Raw genomic sequence first — 21,378 nt, forward strand, 5'->3', positions numbered from 1 at the left:
GGCAGGAATTTTTAAAAAGTAAGTCCTGGAAGGTAGTAATATCTGGATTACTCCTGGTACCATGAGGTAGTGAGATTAGGAATAGGAGGATAGAGCAGATGAATACGTGGCTGAGGAGCTGCTGTAGGGGAGAAGGATTCACATTTTTGGATCATTGGAATCTCTTCTATGGTAGATGTGCCCCTGTACAAGAAGAATGGATTGCCCCTAAGTTGGAAGGGGACTAATATACTGGCAGGGAGATTTGCTCTACGTGCTCGGGAGGATTTAAACTAGTGAGGAGGTGTGGGGGTGGGGGGGGGGGGGGAACACATGGAGGTAGTGAGAAAATAGATCAGTCTGAGAATGGTGCAACTGAGAAAAGGACTCAGTCACACAGTCAGGAACAAAGCAGAGAATGAGGCCGAACTGATCAATTAAACTGCATTTATTTGAATGCAAGAGGCCCAGCAGGTAAGGCAGATAAACTCAGGGCATTATTGAGAATATGGGACTGGGATATCACAGCAATTACAGAGACATAGCTCAGGGATGGACAAGACTGGCAGCTTAATGTTCCAGTGTTTAGATATTCCCGGATGGATAAAAGGGGAGCAAGAGAGTCATAGAGTCATAGAGATGTACAGCATGAAAACAGACCCTTTGGTCCAATCCGCCCGTTTGGACCAGATACCCTAATCTAATCTAGCCCCATTTGCCAGCACCCGGCCCATATCCCTTCTATTCATATACCCATCTGGACGCCTTTTAAATATTGCAATTGTACCAGCCTCCACCACCCCCTCTGGCAGCTCATTCCATATACGTCCCACCCTCTGTGTGAAAAAAGCTGCCCTTAGGTCCCTTCTATATCTTTCCCCTCTCACCCTAAACTTATGCCCTCTGGTTCTGGACTCCTCCACCCCAGGGAAAAGACTTTGTCTATTTACCTTGTCTATGCCCCTTACGATTTTATACGCCTCTATAAAGTCACTCCTCAGCCTCTGACGCTCCAGGGGAAAAAGCCCTAGCCTATTCAACCTCTCCCTATAGTACAAATCCTCCAACCCTGGCAATATCCTTGTAAATCCTTTTTGAACCCTTTCAAGTTTCACAAAATCCTTCTGATAGGTAGGAGACCAGAATTGCAAGCAATATTCTAACAGTGGCCTCACCAACGAAGGGGAGTGACAATTTGATAGAGATAACATTTGCCCCCAGTGTCTCCCATCCATTAGTTGATCAACGGTGCTTCACTCCACCCTGTTCCAGTTGGTGGCAAATGCTGAAATGCCACACCTCCCATTCTCTGAAATCCTCACCACAGTGTTTAATTACTCACAAAGGTCAGTATAATTCTGTTCAGTATCTCCCTGACTCTCGGCCACTGTGATATGGTGGAGAGGGTGTCATCAGGTGGGTTTTTGACACGAGTTTATTTGGGATGTGATTCGAGTGAAGTATTAAAATTTGTTGGCCTGGATCCAGCTCTGGGTCTAGATTAGAAGAGATGGTGTAAGAGTCATCAACAGACCTGTCAATTGACACGACTGATGGGTTCCTACCACTTGTTGCGTTTGCCAAGAACAAACTCAGTTGAGGCGAATGACAAATAAAATGCTAGAATCCATCCTTAAGGAGGATGTAGCATAGCACTTCGAAAATTTCTACTTTTTCAAATTTTTCTCTCACTCCGGGATGAGCAAGAGTGAAAGGATGCTGATGATCAAATTTCAGAAGGATAAGGTTGGGAAGAAACCACTTTGAAATTTTATTTTAAGGAAAGTATTAAATTGATAATTTAACTAAATGGGTAATTAATAAGAATGACCATTAAAACAGTGGCAAGCCACAAAAATAAAGCCTTCTGCTACCATCTCCGTTCAGAAGCAGAGCCAGAGAGAGACAGACTAGGCCCCAGGTCCTGATCACCAGGGAAATAGATGGGAACAGGGTCAGATGGTGTTTAACTAACTATGTCATTGCATTCACCTCTGAAGGCGCGCACTCTGAATTTAGCTGACCTTGGTGGAATTCACGTAAAAGTGAGGGTTGGAAATGGGTAGCCTTCCAGCTTGGGTTTTCCTTCCCACCCAGTCTGCTTGGTGGAACCGCACCATTTCTTTTACCTTAAAATCTGGTTCTGAGAGAGAGATACAGCCTTAACATATCTTCCTTTTGAATAGCCTGCATTGTCCGCACAACATGTGAGTGAAACAAATGTGACTCTCCCTGCACAAGGCCAGGAAGCTCAGTTATACCTGCAGGTTGAACAATGGCAGCCCCTCTACCCCACTGAACACCCAGTGTTCACCATCCTGTTCTTTGGGCATCTGTATGAACCTTTCCACATTTCCAAGCCTGCATAACATTATTTCACACTTTGTTTTTTTTTCATGAGCTATTAGCCAGCATTTGTTGCCTTCAGCCTAATTGCCCTTAACCCATTGGCTTACCTGGCCATTTCAGAGGGCACTTAGTGATAGCCCCACCTGGGAAAGCCAGTAAAACCTGCTGGATAGATGAGCCATACCCACAGAATCACATTACGATGCAGAAGGAGTCCATCGTGCCTGCACTGGCTGTATGACCTTGTGCTAATCTCCTGCCTTTTCCCCATATCCCTGCATATCCTGTTCTGACTTGTTTATTTCAAACTGGAGAACGTGTACAACCAACACATTCATGTTGACTTTAAACTGCTCTTGCCCCGCCCCAGATGGGTTAATGTTGTAGATTTGCAGTACACCCTCTGGGCAATTTGGATTGGCTCTTTTTAATGGGGGTGTGCATCTGGCCTTTTAAATCGTGAACCCTCATGCAGTGAACAGCACAGAGTTTGACTGTTGCTGATTGGCCAGGTCCTGGTCTACTCTTTGGTTATTGGCTGCAGCTCGGCCCAGACATGACAAGCCCCAGTGACATTCCCCCTGGAGCCCTGCAGCTTTCTGCACTCGTGAGGACCAGGGTTCAATCAAAATTAGCAGCGACAATGGAAACATCTACACACAAGACGTTTGAAATAGAATGTCATGCAAAGTAAATGAGGCAAAAACTCTTAAATCACTCAAGTAAAATTACAATGCTCTGAGATCCTCCTGGACAGATAGATTTAGTGGGGCTGAATGGCCTCCCCCCAGCATAATTATCTGTAAACTATGGAAGAGTTTGATACCATGGGATACGAGGGAAGTAGTTTGTTGCAGCAAATGGCAGCAAATTATTTTCAATCTGAGTTAAAAAGACAGGCACAGCTCGTTAGTGGACAGCCACATCCCAGCCCAATAACTGAGGGGGATCAAACATGTCCTTCTCTCTCTAAACTGTGAAATGGGCAGACTGTGCAGCTCCAAGTATCTAACAGCAGCCCAAAGTCATCACAAGGACACAAAGGAATCCCCTGGGTCAGGCCAGCTGCTCAGTAATGTTTCTCTATGAACTGATTGTAACTTGAATGTATTGTTTATTTATGTAAAACTACAATACACAACAGGATTGTACATGGCAATAATTTTGCCCAAAACCTGTTATAACTTTTAGTAGAAATGATGATCACGTCAAATAAGGATGAAATCTCTCTCTTGTACAATGAAGTTGACTTTAACTGAGAGATTCTAAGTTTGTAGAAGAGTCATTCCACCTTCACCTTTAAGAAGGTTTGAAGGTTGAGCAATCCCACAATATTGAATCAATATCATTTCCTTGTCAAGCGACTGTTAAAACCCATGGCCTGCAGTTTCCATGCCTCTAGAATCACAATGAACACGTGCCATTGAGCCGAGAGTGTTGTGCTCGACTCTGAGCTCCAGTAACTGCAGCCTTCACATGTTATTGAATGTCATAAACCTGTCATCCGAGCTGCGAGCACCAGCCTAAGCAAGAAGTCTCCGAGAATCTCCCAACATGTCAGTGCCAACGTGTTTTGAAGATTTCTAGACAATACTTGTGTCTGCTTATTTACTCCGCCACTGCATGCAGTGGTCGTCTATGTTTTTATCTTTGGAATATTTGTGCAGCGTTGTCTTTGTTTTGTCCATCATTCTGTCTGAGAAACTGTGGCTGGTCTTCTGTAAATATCACAGTGAACTTTACACAGGACTCCTGTCCAGTCTCCAGACAGTCTGGCCCATTTGACTTCTCACCCCTTCCCACAAATCATTTCTGAGTAAACTTCTGTTTGAATCCTACCCCAAGTCTATCTTGTGTATGACCCCAAGAACCAATGCAAAATTAGGTTCCTATAAATGTGCTATGTTCTACATTAGTTCATGCTTATTAATTCCATTATACTTGATCTACCTGTTTGTTTGTAGCAGAACAGCTCTTCTACCCTCAGTCGAGAAGTTTGAATAGAAAGAGCAGAGAATAAGATCTACCATAAGGGGAGCCAGTTATTCTAGTTGGATGAATGACGAATGTGTGTTTCAGAATAGCATCAATAATACAAAGTTCAATCCCTCTCCACACTGAGGTAGACTTGAGTCTACTTCTTTCCACTGCCCTGTAGTAAAATCACATGAAATAATTATCGATGCTCGCTGAAAAAGACGGTATTAGGCAAGAGGTTTCAAAAGTTGATTGGGGGCAGATACTTGCAGGTAAAGGGATGGCTGGAAAATGGGAAGCCTTCAAAAATGAGATAACGAGAGGCCAGAGACAGTATATTCCTGGTTTTTTAGATTAGGTTAGATTCCCTACAGTATGGAAACAGGCCAATTGGCCCAACAAGTCCTCACCGACCCTCCGAACAGCAACCCACCAAGACCCATTTCCTTACCCTATATTTAGCCCTGACTAATACACCTAATACTATGGGCAATTTAACATGGCCAGTTCATCTGACCTGCACATCTTTTTTGGATTGTGGGAGGAAACTGGAATACCTGGAGAAAACCCACACAGACCCGGGGACAATTTGGAAATGCCACACAGACAATCATTGGTCATTTGTACTGTGACTAATGTTGACTTTTTCTCTTCCAGATTTCACCCTTCTCTGCCCAGTTTGCTACAGTTTCAGAGGAACCTCAGGAAAGCAAATATTTCAAGTTGATGAATTTCGCTTCAATTGTCGTTTTACACAATCTGTTTCTTAAATTTCTGGTATGAAGCTTTCTGTTGGGGTGCACTGCTATAGGACTGTGCTGATAGATTATAAGATTTAAAAAAAGCCTGGAAATTTCTCAGCAGGTCAGGCAGCATCTGAGGAGAGAAACAGAGTGACTGTTTCAAGTTGTTGACTTTTCATCAGAACTGACAGGAAATGGAACTTTGTCAGAGTTTTGAAGCCACTGGAAGTGGGGAGCATGCAGGAAGATTAAAAGAGGAATTCAGCAAAGGGGTGGAGACCAGCCGAGGTTAACAAGCAAAACATTTGTGAAGCGACAGTCAAAAAGTGTGGCAATGGATATAGTAATGAAATGAAATGAAGGCGAGTCCAAATGAGGTGTGAACATCCACATTGGGATGCAGCAAGAGGAATGGAGAAAGGAATGGGATAGAATCAACCCAGTAAAACAATGGTGTAAACACAAACACCCAGAAGGAAATGAAGGCAGCAGCTATGACCTAATATTGTTGAACTCCATGTTGAGTCCATTAGCTTTGTGACTAACAGTTCATACCTCATTTGGATAGAACCTGTTTCATCATTATATCCACAGCCATCCCTTCTGGCTGTTGTATCATTAAATCCCTTGTTAATTAATCTTCCTTCATCTTCCCCTGATCACCAAGCTTCTCGTTGTTCATCCTGCCTTTTCCCTTTGACATAAAAACTCTGCCCATTGTCATTTCTCATCAGTTCCAGTGAAGGGTCATTTGTGGGACATGTTACCCATGTTATTCTCTACATATACCCTCTGACCTGCTGAGTTTCTACATTGATTTTTCTTATTTCAGTTTCAGGTCACAAGACCATGTGACATAGCAGCAGAAGTCGGCCATTCAGTTCATTCAGTCTGTTCCATCCTCAACTCCACTTTCCTGCCTTTCCCCTATAATCTCTGGTTCACTTGCTGATTAGAGATCTGTCTATCTCAGCCTTGGATGTATTTGATGATCCAGCTTTTATAGCCTTTTACAGTAAAGGATTCTACAGATTCACTACCATCTGAGAAGACTTTCTTTTTGTTCCTCCTCCCAGCAACCCCTTACTCTGAGATTATGCCCTCTGCTCCTCAGCTGTCCCATAAGGGGAAACAACCTCTCCACATCTACGATATCAAGCCTCCTAAGAGTATAATGTTTTCTCTTATTCTTCCAAGCCCAACCTATTCAACACACCCTCATAAGACAATCCCTCCATATCCAGGATTAACCTTGTGAAACTTCTGTGAACTATTTCCAACCCCGGTATATCTCCTTAGATAAGAGGGCAAAAAACTACTCATTGTATTCTAGTTGATGCCTAAATAGTGCCTTGCGTAGTCTTTAGCTAGACCTCCCCATTGTTACATTTTCTAAGCTGAGCACAATTGTTTCTAACCCACATTGTTCTATTTCAAACTGAATACTAAACTGGACCATATTACAGCCATTATTTTCTGAGGCGCCATCTTTTACTCCACAAATCTTTGATATCTACTAATCCTGCCTCATGACCTATTTACACTTTCAAAATAGCCTAATCCCTGGTTAGATTCGCAACATGTTGTTCTAGAAATTTGTCCCCAATTCACTTTGAATTCTTGCTCATGAAGAGCTTATGCCTGAAATGTCGATTCTCCTGTTAGGGGCCCTATAAGCCACTCCTATACATCCCCGCATTATATTTCTTATCTCCACGCATGTGGATTCTGCACCATCGATCCTCGATCATTTCTTACTATTGTACTCTTTCCATCTCGTACTAACAAAACTAGTCTTTCCTCCTGCCTATCCTTTTGAAAAGTCACATGTCCCTTAATATTTAGTACCAGCTTTGATCTCCTTGTAAAATAATGACAATAAGATCATACACACTAATAGCTGTATGTGCCATTAATTCATTTATTTTGTTTTGAATAGTATGGGTATTTAAGTAAAGAATCATTCCGTTTGCCTTATTGCCATTTTTTTCCTCCTTTGACCCTATTTGGTGCTGTTTATCGATGTTTGTACATTCTGTCCCTACCTGCAGCACCCTGCGTAACATTACTAAAGAAGCTGCCCTGTGATGCTGCCATAGCCTTTTGCTTTATAAGTCTGCACCTTCCCTCTCCCAAAACAGAAAAAAAAATTCTCAAAGCCTACTAACCAGTGAGCTGCTTTCCCTGCACTCGTGATAATGTTGTGGTGTGTGCAGGTTGGTTATTGATCTATGCCTTTGCTAGACTTTCCTCTCAGTCTGCAGATTTTATTTATTTTGCAGCACACCTTACTTAAAGGATCTCTTTCCCCCTCTGGCCCAAATTCCCACCTTAAACCAAATTCCCAGAAATATTCATTTGGCCTCTGTCTCACTCAGGCCGACCAGGCACCCTAACTGACAAGAGATAATAGCAAGTGCACTTCTGAGGCAATTTGATAAGTACATGAGGGAGAACACAAGGACGTGCAAACAGAGTGGCAGAAGGATTCCTGAGAATATCAAGGCTATCATGGGCCATCAACAACCGCGAATTGTACGCCAACACAATCTGCAACCTCATGGCTGGGTATACCCTCCTCTCTTCCATCACCATTAAGCCAGAGGATGAACCTTAATTCTATGGAGAGTGCAGGAAGATATGCCAGGAGCAGCATCTAAAAATGAGGTGTCAACCTGGTTAAGTTACCACATAGAATTACTGTGTACCAAGCATAAAGCAACATATTCTAGACCGGGCTAAGTGAACCTAGGACCAATTGATCATATCTGCAGACCTGTCACATCCAGTCATGAATGGTGATGGACAATTAAACAACTTGGTGAAGGAGGACAGTCCACAAATACTCCCATTCTCAACAACAGAAGGGCCCAAGCAATCAGTGCAAAAGATAAGGCTGAAGCTTTTGCAACAATCTTCAGCCAGAAGTGCTGAATGGATGATCCATCTTGGCCTCCTCCAGTGGTCCCCTGCATTACAGATACCAGTCTTCATCAATCTGATTCAATCCACATGATATCAAGAAATAGTTGGACACACTGGATACTGCAAAATTTACAGTCCCTATCAACATTCTGGCATTAACACTCATGTCTTGAGCTCCAGAACTTGCTGCACTCCCAGCCAACAATGTAGAAAATTGCCCAGATATGTCAACTCGACAAAAGGCAGGACAAATCAATCTGGCCAATTATCGCCCCACCATCCTACAGCAAAGTGATGGAAGGTGTCATGAACAGTGCTATCAAGCAACACCTGCTCAGTGATACTCTGTTTGGGTTCCGCCCGGGCCATTCAACTCCTGACCTCATTACAGCCTTGGTTCAAAACATGGACAAAAAGAGCTGAATTCAGAAGTTGAGGTGCGAGTGACAGCCTTTGATGTCGAGTTTGCATTTGCCCGAGTGTGGCGGTGACGAACTTTAGCAAAACTGGGATCATTGGGTCAGAGTGCAAATTCTCCTCTGGTTGGACATAGAAGATGGTTGTGGTTATTGGAGGTCAGTTATTTCAGTTCCAGGACATCTCTGCAGGATTTCTCAGGGTAGTGTTCTCGACCCAACTATCTTCAGCTGACTTTTCCGCCATCATAAGGTCGGAAGTGGGGATGTTCACCGATGATTGCACCATGTTCAGCACCATTCACAACTCCCCAGAGACTCAGAAGTAATCTGTGTTCATAGGAATGAAAACTGGATAACATCCAGGCTTAGGTTTAAAAATAGCAAGTAACATTCATGTCACACAAATGCCAAACTATGACCATCTCCAATAAGAGTCAATCTAACCACTGCCCCTTGACATTCACTGGTGTTACCAACACTTAATTCCACACTGTCAACATCCAGGTGATTCCCATTGACCAGAAAATCAACTGGACTTGCCACATAAGCACTGGCTCCAAGAACAGGTCAGAAGCTAGGAATACTGTGGCGAGTGACTCACCTCCTGACTCCCCAAAGCCAATCCACCATCTACCAGGCAAAAGTCAGGAGTGTGATGGAATACTCCTCTCTTAATTGGATGGGGGCAGCTCCATTAATACTCAAAAAATTTGACACTATCCAGGACAAAGCAGCCTGCTTGATTGGCACCACATCAACAAGCGTCTACTCCCTCCACCAGCAATGCTCAGTTGTGACAATGTGTACTATGAACAAAACGTACTGCAGACATTCACCAAAGATCCTTAGGCAGCACCTTCCGTACCCACAACCATTTCCAACAGGAAGTACAAGGGCAGCAGTTACATGGGAATATCACCACCTGCAAACTCCCCTCCAAGTCATTTGCCATCCTGACTTGCAATTCTCTCACTGTTCCTTCAGCGTCACTGGGTCACAATTCTGGAATTCCATCCAAAATGGCATTGTACATCCCCCGACAGCATATGGACTGAAGTCGTTCAAGAAGGAAGCACACCACCACTAGCTCAAGGGGAACTAGCAACGGACAATATATGATAGCCAGCCAGCGATGCCTATGTCCCATGAGAGAATAGGAAAAAAAAAATTGGTCAGCCAGCCTGTATCTGTGTTTGAGATGTTTATGTAAAATGTCGAGAGAAAGACTTCACTGGCAGGATGGGAGCACAGACTGAGGGTCATTGCCAATTATGAAAGTAATTGATGTAATTCATGTGAATAGTTTTTGCCACTTCACCAGTATCCCAATCTCATTTTTTGTGTGACGCAGAGGTAAGCTGTGTTACAAGTAATGGAAATTCCTTTACATAGTAAATTTCATCATCTGTAATATGTATTACCTGAAATCAACAAATTCAGCATAGCTTTCAAAAAGGAGTTGGCTGTGTCCTTGAAAGGGAAATGGTTACATGGCTGTTGGAACTGATCAGCGATCTTGATTAAAATGTTTGTGCTGAAATCCTGGACTGAATGGCCTCCTATGCTGTATGATGCTATGAAATCTGAACTAACCTAAGCCAGTGCTCTTGACCATTTGTTACAGCTTCCTGTCTGCATGTAATTGTTAACTCTTGTGTAAAGGACCAAGGTCGATGGTTAAACAGGGGTTGCAAAGATTTGACCACAAGATAGATTTTTAGTTCTTTGTACACATAGTTGTATTACACTTCAATTAAAATGTAGTATTTGCTATTTAAAAAAAAGAGAGCCAATGGGAAGGTTGTTGTGAGTGAAAGGAAAAGGTGTTTTATTACTAACCCCACAACACAAAAGAAATTGAGTAAATACATATGCAGTTGAACAAAGGTGTGACGCTTAGGAAGGAGGGTTTCCAGTATGACAGCCGAGATCAAAAGTAAGCAGTTGAAACGTCAGTGCCGTGGAGGTGTTAGGTTTTAACCTGAGACCAAAGTTATTTAATTCATGACTTGCATCCTCATCCAAATCAAAATTTGCAGAGATCCTTGAGTTCTGAGTAAATTGATGTTTCTCCAATTTGCATTAGCACTAGCTGCTGCTTTTCAACAGCAAGCCTTCCACTTCAACTGCTATGAATCCATTTTCTTCTCTCTGCTCTACCCAGAAGCTGTTTATCTGAAATACAGTTCAATCTGTGCCTACCTTTATTGTGTACTGCAAATTGGATAATCTATAAGTGACTTGCATCCCAATGTGCGAAACTTCCAGAAGAAACCAAGAGAGTTTCAATCCCATTATATAATACTGTTAATTTTCACTCAAATTGGTTCTTGTTTATGATGGTTTCATGAGCTTGGGATTGAATGCGGTCAGGTGTTGACTAAAGCCAATGTACGTTTGCATTTTTTCTCTGTAAAATACATTTTAGTCCATCAAGGCCTCAGGTGTTAAAATCAGAAAATGCAAATTGAAGACCAATAGTCCATTTTTACCACAATTATAACATTGGTCACCAACTGTATTCCCAATTTCTGTTTCTCATCAGAGTTCAATACAAGCATTTTCTCAGCGAATACGAAGGGTGGAGGTGCCATTGCCTGAGACAGCAGAATTCAATCATTCCCATGTGGAATCCTTAAATGGTGCACCTCATGATAAAGGAAAATCTTCCCTCAACCCAGAAATGGACTTGAAAAACACAGATCTTCTGCTAATCTCCAAAAGTGTTGTAAGTCCATAGCCAATTGGAAACCTACAGTGATATTCAAGCAATTTGAGTCTAAGTGATTGCGTGGTTTTAGCTGAGACCTCACAAACAGCTTTATTTTATTCATTCTCGGGATGACAGTATCGCTGGCTAGCCTAGCATTTATTGCCCACTCCAGAGGGCATTTGAGAGCCAAGCACATTGCTGTGGGTCTGGAGTCACATGTGGGCCAGACCAGATAAGGATGGCAGTTTCCTTCCCTAAAGGACACTAGTGAACCCAATGGGTTGCTCATCAACAATCAACAATGGATTTGTGTTCATCATTGATTACCCTAATTCCCGATTTTTCAGTGAAACCAAATTCCATCAACCATCGTGGTGGGAGTCGTACCCGGATCCTCAGAATAGGAGCTGGGTTTCTGGGTTAATTGTCCAGCAATGATACTTCAGACTAATTCCACTCCGAATTAAAGTCTCTGTTGGAAGCCAGCAATGTTGGCCAGTGTGGGGATTGAACACGCCATCTTAATATTATTATCATCACCATGCTTTAACCATTTGAGCTAACCAGCAACCTCAATGATGCAGGTGAAAATTCACTCTCTAATAATATTTACCCAAGCTCACTTGGATATCCATCAGTGAGACATCATGAGTCACCAAACCTTTCTATTACATGGAGTGGTTTAAACTAATCAGGACCCCTTATCTAACAACATTGTTTTGGAGATGAGGCAAGTTTCTATTCTCCCAACACAAAGGTAGTTTTGTAGATCTGAACTTTTCCCAAATCTAAAACTCTGCGTGAACCCATGTTTAAGCATTGATATTTCAATGTGAATAATCTCGCATTTGGAAATGGAAAAGGACATTGGAAGGCTTGCAATGAATGTGAATCTATGATACAATGCCCAGGGGAGGTGGTGTTACAAGGTGGTAAAAGGGAGGAATGTACTTTGAAAGCTTCCCCTAACTAAGGATAGCAGATAGAGTTGGGATTGTCTTCCAGAAGAGATTGAGGGGGGAAATGATTGGGATGGATAAACTTATGAGGGACAAGGACAAGGATAAACGGGAAGGAACTTTTTGCCTTGGTAGGGTAGTCAATAATCAGGGGATATCGATTTAAAGTAAGGGGTAAATTTTCTCAGCCAGAGGAACCATCTCTCTGTAAGGGTGGTACAGGCAGAAACCCTCATAACATTTAAAAAATAGTTAGATGCGCATTTGCAATGGTAAGGCAGACAAGGCTATGGGCAAGTGCTGCAAAATGGGATTAGAAACTTGTTGTTTGTGAAAGGTGCCCATCAATGGGCCAAAAGGCCTTTTTTCTGTGCTTCTGTGCTTTCTGGACTTCTATGACTCCATGACACTGTAAAGCACACACTTTCAGAAACTGGTCATTGCTCTGAAGACAGGGACTGTAGCTGAAGGATCACCACTCTACATTAAACATTGCTGACCAGAATTATAGAATCCCAACAGCATGGAAGCAGGCCATTCAGCCCATGGAGTCCACACCAACCCTCCAATAGCATCCCACCCTGAACTACCCTCTATCCTATATTTCCCATGGCTACTCCACCTGGCCTACACATCCCTGGGCACTGCAGGGCAATTTAGCAAGACCAAACCCAACCTAACCTGCACATCTTTGGACTGTGGGAGGAAACCAGAGCACCTGATGAAAACCCATGCAGACACAGGGAAAATGTGCAAACTCCACATAGATAATCGCCCAAGGCTGTAATTAAACCGGGGTCTCTAGTGCTGTGAGGCAGCAGCGTGAACCACAGCCACCCACAACATCACTCCAGTTCTCAGTGCCCGATATTGCTGTGTATTGGAAGGATTTGCAGGTTAATAAACGACTTGTTTGGCTGTTACCTGAACTCTTCTTCTGTGTGCATTAAGTCAATGTATGGAACTTGAACCCACAGTTTGTGGCACAGAGTGGGATGGGAAGGATTTGGACACTGAGACTGGCATTAAGGGAGATGACACCTGGATAAGATCTGTGGGTTGCACCTGAACAGATCCACAACGGAGTTCCTTGCAGGATGTTTCTTAGATGCTTTTTTTTTGCGAGGCTTTAAACTAATTCAGCTGGGATGTGGAAACCAGGAGAAAATATGAGGAAGAAATACTCGGGTTCACCAGAATACTGAGAGAGGCAGATGGTACTAGCCTGGAGATAAGTAAGCTAACAAGCAGGGTCACAGCAAGGGAGAAATCGTGGCGATCACCCCCAAGTTCTGCTCAAAGAAGGACATGTCAGATGTTAAATATTCCTAGTTTCAATGTTAAAAATCACACAACACCAGGTTATAGTCCAACAGGCTGAATTGGAAGCACTAGCTTTTGGAGTGCTGCTCCTTCATCAGGTAGTTGTCAATTAAACCTGTTGGACTATAACCCGGTATTGTGTGATGTTCAACTTTGTCCACCCCAGTCCAACACCGGCATCTCCAAATCCTAGTTTCAATGTGTTCAAACAAAACAGGGTCGGATAAAAGGAAGGATGGCAGTTTTGGTTAAGTATGAAAGAAAGGGGTTGTGTCAGAGGGTCCTAGGATCGAGAACATTTGGCTGGAGCTAAAGAGTAAAAAGAATGTAATTACATTGCTCAGTGCAGTCTACAGATCACTAACTAGTAGGAAGGATGTAGAGGAACAAGTTTGCAACAAAATTACAGAGAGGTGTTAGATCTTGCAGTAGTTATAAAGGGAATCTTTAACTCTCTGAATATAGACTGAGATTGAGACAGTATAAAAAACAGTCAGAGACTGCGTTCAAGAGAATTCCCGACAACATTATGTGAATAAGAAAAGAAGCATGGCCACATCTAGTTCTTGGGAATGAAATAGCCAAACAGTTCAACTGACAATGGGTCAACACTTAGGGGGCAGTGATCATTGCCTCATAAGGCTTGGGACAACGTTGAGAAATGACATTGAGCAATGTGGAGTAAGAATAGTCAACTGGTGAAGAGCTGACTTCAACGGGGCAAGAATGGAGCTGGGCTGAATAGGCTGGAACCAAATGTTGCCAGTAAAAACAGGAGCTGAACAATGAGCCACCTTCAAAGAGGAGATGGTTTGGGTACAGTCAATGTATATATATATTCCCTCGAAAGGAAAAAAATAGGACAGACATATCTAGAGCTCCCTGGACAACAAAGGAGATAAGAAAGAAGACAATGAGGCAGTAAGCTTATGTTACAGATCAGTAAATACAAATCGAGAGCAGGAGGAATACAGAGGTTGTGGAGGAATGTGTAAAAGAAAAACATAAGAATCATAGATAAATGATGAAAAAATACTGGCCGCTAACATGAAAAGTAATCCCAGCCTTTTATAAGCACATAGATAGTAAAAAGGTCAGAAAAGGAGTGAGCATGCTTGATAAATTTGATAAGTAGGAAGTGTTAGTGATGGTGTCAGTACCTAAAGTTGATGTTGGTGAAACATCCTGAAACAATTATTCAGAACAGAATTAATAGGTACAGGGGAAAATGTGGATTAATTGGGGAGATTCAGCCTGGATTTATTAAGTGAAATCATGTCTAACGGACTTACTGGAGCTTTCCGAAGGGGTAACAAAGAGTTGAGAAAGGTTTGAAGTGGACCTCCTCATTGGTCAGTATTGGGACCATTGCTTTTCATGGCAGATATGAGCAGTCTCAATCTTAGTACGCAGGAGGAAATTTCAAAGATAAAAATTGAGGAAGACCATGTAGAATTTAACAGTTTGGTCGCGTGGGCAGATAGGTGGCAGATGAAGTTCAGTGCAAAGACGTACGATGCACATTCAAGCAACATGGTGAAACAACATAAACTCAAGGATGTGCAAGAACTGAGTGAGTATAGGTCGAGAAATCTTTTAATAAAACATTAAATGTTCTAAGCTTCATGAATATGAGCACAGAGTCCAAGAGCATGCAGGTTGCATTGGACTTACACAGGACTCTGATAAAACCTCAGCTAGAGTATTGTGAACAGTTCTGGGAGCTACATTGTACAGGAGGAAGGATGTGAATGCATTGGAAATAGTGACACACAGGTTTAAGAAAATAGTTACAGGGATGAGAAACTTTAGTAATAGAATAGTTTGGGGCAAATGGAACTGTTTTACTTTGGAGTGAAGAAAGCGAAGGGGAGATTTTGATAGAAATTTTCAAAATCATGAGATGCCTAGACAGATTAGATGTGGAGAAACTGTTCCTGCTCAATAAAGGATTGAGAACCAGAGGATATAGTGTTTAAAATCCAAATGTGAGGAGAGAAGAAACGTTATCATGTGGTGAGTGGTTCAGGTTCAGAATGTACTGCCTGGAAGTTTGGTGGAAGCAGGTTCAGTCGAGGCATTCAAGGGAACATTGCATGATTCTTTAAAAAGAAGCAATGTGCAGGGTTATGGCAAATGGACAGGCGATTGCCATTCCTTAAATACAGAGAACCGCCTGCTGCACTGTAACAATTCTCTGCAGCAGAATGCAGCGAATATCTTTAAACAATCCAAGAAAAGGCAGCAGAGCTGGTGTGAATTGACATATCTTTCAGGGATACTATGTATGATGGGCTCAAAGATTCTCAAAGTTAGAACATTCCCTTTGACACTTATTCTGGACTCAGCTCCACAGACCATTTGTGCCCGGCAGCGGTTTATCAGTGAACACTCTGACATAACTGTTAATGGATTGATCTCACCAGATTTACTGGCACAGCAGAGAGACTCAGAGAACAGAGGTGAGGGGTCAGTGAGTGGCCAAGAAACCCCCAGGTGTAGTCAGCAATGTTTCCTTCTCTTTAATTTCTACCGAAAAGGTGGAATTGTAGAGGATGATGCTGACTGAAAGTCCCAGAGGAACGTGTGAAGATTTTTATCTGTAATTGTGCCTCATCCTTTGACCCTTCCTGTTGCAGCCTCCCCTTCCAGAGATAGTGAAACCAGAAGAGGACAAGCTGATGGAGGATGAACAGGCAGAGGGACTGGGGCGAAATCTTAGGTCCAAGGACTTGACAAGTCTGGTAAGTCTGAAGCCACTTCATAAACTGAATGTTGGTAGTGTAGTTTTGAAATCCATTTGTGGGATGTGGGTATTGCTGGCTTGGTTAGTGCTGGGTACCCTTAAGAAGGTGATGGTGAGCTGCTTCTTCAACCACTGCAGTCCCCGTGCCATAGGTAGATCCACAGAGTCCATAGGGTGGGAATTCCATGATTTTGACCCAGCAACAGTGAAGGAACGATGATATATTCCCAAGTCAAGATGGCGAGTGGTTTGGAAGTAGCTTGCAGATGGTGGCATTCCACATATCTGCTGCCCTCATCCTTCTAGAAGGAAGTGGTTGTGGGTTTGGATCCTGTCTAAGGATCTTTGGTGTTTATCTGCAGTCCATCTTGTAGATGGTGCACACTGCTGCTACTGAATGTCAGGGGAGTGGAGGGAGTGGATGCTGAAGAAATCCATGTCCGAGTCCTGATTGTTGACTTTCTTGAGCAATGATGTATGTAACTATTTACCAGTCTAACATCTCACTGCATTGCCGTTGTGATTTGGTGCAGTAAACAATTAGAAAGAAATCTCAAATCTCAATCTAACTAATAGAACTCCACCACAAGATCTGACTTTTTAAAAAATGGTACACAAACTTTAATATGTAAGAAACAATTAAATAAGACAGACATTATATCACACTATGATTCATAATTACAAATGGTTTGCATTTTTTTGTTGACCTTCTGTTCAATCTTCAAGTTATTCACTTGTATAGGACCACTGTAAGTATGCCATGATCATCTGGAGCATTCTCCTCAGTTGTAGTTGGGAATATGGTTTGAAGGGGATTGGGTGCACACTCAATCATGGGAGAAGCATTTTGCCAAAGTGAGGCAGAAACCGAGCTTTTGGAAGCACTGCTCCCTCTCCATCAACCAGGTTAAAAACACGTGGTGTGAGGCACTCTCTCTGTTGCAGTACGTGCTTTTTGTTTTGAAATTTTTGAAATTAAAAAAAGACAAGTTTTCAAATTTAAGGCAGCTACTGCCAAGGTGCACATTACCGACTCAGCTCTTTCTGCCAAAATATTAAAGGGCTCTGTTCAGTTCTCAGAATCCCCTGTTACCTTGAAATTTAAGTCAATATTTTTCTTGCATGAGTTAAAAATGCCTTTGCAACTGTACAGTAGCCTCTGTGGGACATCCAATTCCAGTATGTCATTTGCATCTTTTTCTTCTCTCTATACGGAACGGATTGAGAATCCTTTATACTTACAGAAATGTTTTTTTAATGAATAAAGTATATTTTTGCAATCATAAAACCTTTCATTTATCACCACTTGACTCGTTCCTTGTTCTGGCCACTTTTCAATGCTATCACCCACCAGTGCAGCAAGCTGGAAGTTAAGTCCTGCTATTCCTGAGGGTCATTGCAAACAGAGCTGTATAGTCAGAGAATATAGAGCACAGAAAGAGACCTTTTGATCCAACTCAACCGTGCCGAATAGATATCCTAAACTGATCTAATCCCATTTGCCAACATTTAGCTTCCGTGTACCCACCAGATGCCTTTTAAATGTTGTAATACCGGCCTCCTCTGGCAGCTCGTTCCATAATCACACCACCCTCTGCATGAAAAGTTGCCCCTCAGGTCCCTTTGAAATCGTTCCCCTCTCACCTCAAACCTACGCCCTTCAGTTTTGGACTCCCCCACCCTGGGGAATAGACCTCGGTTATTCACCCTATCCAATGTGAAAAGATCCAGTTAAATTATCCAATCTGCCTCACTGACAACCTAAGGTCAAAAGAATATGCACCATTAGTTTTATATCCTTAACCAGAAGAAAACCGAAAGAAAGGTTGTGAACAAATTGTCTTTAAATGATGGCAGCAGACAATTACTAATGTAAAACCCTATGACTCTACCAACTGAGAAATACACTCAGACAGATCTATAAAAAGAAATGTACATTGAGGGAAAAAAATTATTAATGCTAACACAGTTCAATGGGATCAATACGGAATACAAACTTTGGTGAGAGGTTTTAGTTCAATATCCTCCTTCAATCTCTTGTAAAGTCTTTGCTGGTGACACAAGGTTGCTTGCAAAAAAATTCAGTCTTTTGGTTATTGATTGGCCATTGGTTGTTTGGGTCTCAGTGTAACAGCACTTACAAATTTCCCATCTAATAGTTGCCTTGGAAACCCTGGTTCAGAAGTGAGAGTCACCCTGTGTTGGTTGGGGGAGGATAGCGATGACCGGGAGACCGAGAGACACTGGGAGATGGGTGTGTATCCAGAGTTATCTTTTTGATGTTTCATGTCACAGTATAACTATCCTACACAGGGTATTTCTGAAACAACCTCCATGTACTCAATCATCGACACTTGGGAAGATGCAAGTTCAATCAAAGTTCCAGAAAGCAGTGATCTTCAGGAAATGACCATCAGCTTCCTAACATCCAGCCACCCAGGGCCTGTAAGTCTACATCACAGTAACACAATAAAAAATAGTGGTTATGGTTAAATAATTTCAGATAGAAAAAAGGGCAATAATACCGTAAGCAATCGGAATGGGTTAAACCTTTGTATATGAATCCTTCTGTTTATAAGGGGAATATAGAACATTTTTAGGGAATTGCAGGTGGTAAGAAAGACATTGGAAAGTTTATTTCAAAGTGTAATAGGCCATCTCAGAGTTACGAATTTAAGAGAATAGTCAGCACAAGTTTCTGAAGGGGCCAAGTTGAATCCACCTTTCTAAATGGTTTGAAGTGGGAACAGAATGGAAGGAGTAATACACCAGGTGTAATTTATGGACTTTCAAGTTGGTGTTTGATACGATAACACACAGAATTCTCATGACTAAGTTCAGAGCATGTTCATTCAGGTGCAATGTGGAGCACAGTGTGGCTGCTGAACTGAAAACACAGTAAAAGTAGTTAACTCACAGGAAAAGAAAGCAAATACTTTGTTTACAATCGGACCTTTGGGGGTTTCTGATGTTCACTGTTGATATGAAGGATTTGCACTCAGGAATTGGAAAGACAAAATCAAAGTGTGTGGATGGCACCGAACTGGGAGTGACAATTAACACTGAGGAACACAGCAATATGATGTCTAACATATAGAGGAGGAGCGAATCAAAAGATATAATTATTCAAGTTATCAGTAACAGTTAAAAGAAATACAGTTATCAGTTTGTCGCAAATAGGATTCAGGTTTGTAAAAACAACATTAAAAAGGACTGATCACACTGTGAGTGGGAGTACTGACTACCTCATAGTTGGAGGGAGGCAGGGGAAGAAGGAGATGCTGGGAGATTCTTCTCTGTTCTCGAGAGTCAAGAATGAGAAAGTACAGTCTCAGGATAAGGGATTGGTCATTCAGGACAGAGATAGGGAGCAATTTCCTCACTCAGAGGATTTGGATGTCTCCAGCTCAGAGGGTTGCTCGGTTACTGAGTACATTCAAGGCTAAGGCTGATAGGATTCTGAGCTCAGGGAGAATCAATGGACATGGGGATTGGGCGGGAAGGTTGAGGTCCAAGATCAGTTTGATTTTACAGAGCAGGCCGGAGGGACCATATGTTCCAGCCCTGTTGTTTTATTTATGTTATTATGTGGTGATATAATGGAAATGAGCAAGGAACATGAGATGAATTGGGTTATAATATGGAAGTAGAATGAGAATATTCAACCCCTGAACCTATTCCACCATTCAATAACTACTATACACATTCTGTTGTACCCATTTGCCAGTAAAAATCCTAGTCACTGGTCAACAACACTGTGTAAAGAAATGTTTCCTGTTGTCTCTCCATTGTGACCTGACTCTGATTTTAAGTTTATGTTCCCTTGGACTTCAGTCTCCCACCAACCAAAAGAGTTGGTTGCTATCTATCCCCATCAATTCAATATCCTAAAACCTGAAATACAATAACTCCTTGACCTTTTATGTTCCATGGAGTTCAAGCCTCATTTATATGATCTTTCCCCATAATCTAACCCTTGTGGCACTGGTAACACATTCTGTATTTCTTCCCAAGACCTGTCTAAGGTGTAGTGCCCTGAACTGCACACAACACTCAATGCCATCTAACTTTGGCATGGTATGGCTGTCTCCAACATTCCTCTGCTTTGTGTTCTAGTCCCTATTTAAAAACACTGACCTCCCATTGACCTGTTCTTTTTTTTATCCCATTCTGATACTTACGTTTTGTCACAAGTTGTTCAAGGAATATGGGTGTCGCAGAGAACACATTCCATGAAAGAAACACTAAAAAGAGGAACCTGACTGTGGCTCTGGGTGGGAGGAGATGTTAATAAGAGCAGAAGGGTTGTCATGGCACAAACATATTCTAAAGCCTTGTCCATCGTTCATTATGGGGCTGTGACCACGCTCGAGGTAAATGGAAGAAATCAGAAATTCATTGATATTGTGCCATGGAGAGATTAGAGACAATGTCAGTGTGGGTGGGTGTTTATTAGGATTTATCTGTGTTTTCCTGACTTTCTAACCAATCATATAATTGTTCCTGTTTGTTGTTATTCTGATTTTTCTCTCACTGGCAAGCTTGAAACATTTCAAACCTCTCGAGACAGCTTGGGAAAGGAGGACGATGAGCTGAAAAATGTTTCAGAAACTGTACCTTTCTCAAAAGTGAGTACAACTCCTGAATCTGATCACTAAGTGGGCACTCAACCCTCAAATGGAGAACCACATTGACGGTCTAGAAATTTAAATTCTCAAGTTTGGATAGTTATTGGTGAACTGCAATCAAAAGCAGAAGTATGATATTAACTCAATTATCTTTCCTCAGCACTTTGCCCATATTTATAATCAACCCATTTAGATATGTAATACCACACCTCTGGAGTTGGAGGACCATGAACCTACTGGTCCAGAGCTATGGAATACCATCACTGCATGTCCACTGGGCATCTTTTATCCCTCAACAAACAGCACTGCTCATCTGGGTGGCATGGTGGTTCAGTGGTTAGCCCTGCTGCCTTATAGCACCAGGGATCTGGGTTCAGTTCCACTGTTGGGTGACTGTGTGGAGCTTGCACATTCTCCCTGTCCTGTTTTGGGTTTCCTCCCACTATCCAACGATGTGCAGGCCAGGTGGTTTAGCCATGGGAAATGCAGGATTATGGGATGGGCGTGGGACAAACGCTCTTTGGACGGTCGGTATGGGCCGAATGGCCTCTACTGCACTGTCGGGATGCTATGATCTCATTCCCATTTATGAAACTTGACTTTTGTATGAATTGGCT

The sequence above is a fragment of the Hemiscyllium ocellatum genome, chromosome 7, assembly GCF_020745735.1.
Source record: "Hemiscyllium ocellatum isolate sHemOce1 chromosome 7, sHemOce1.pat.X.cur, whole genome shotgun sequence".
NCBI lineage: Eukaryota > Metazoa > Chordata > Chondrichthyes > Orectolobiformes > Hemiscylliidae > Hemiscyllium > Hemiscyllium ocellatum.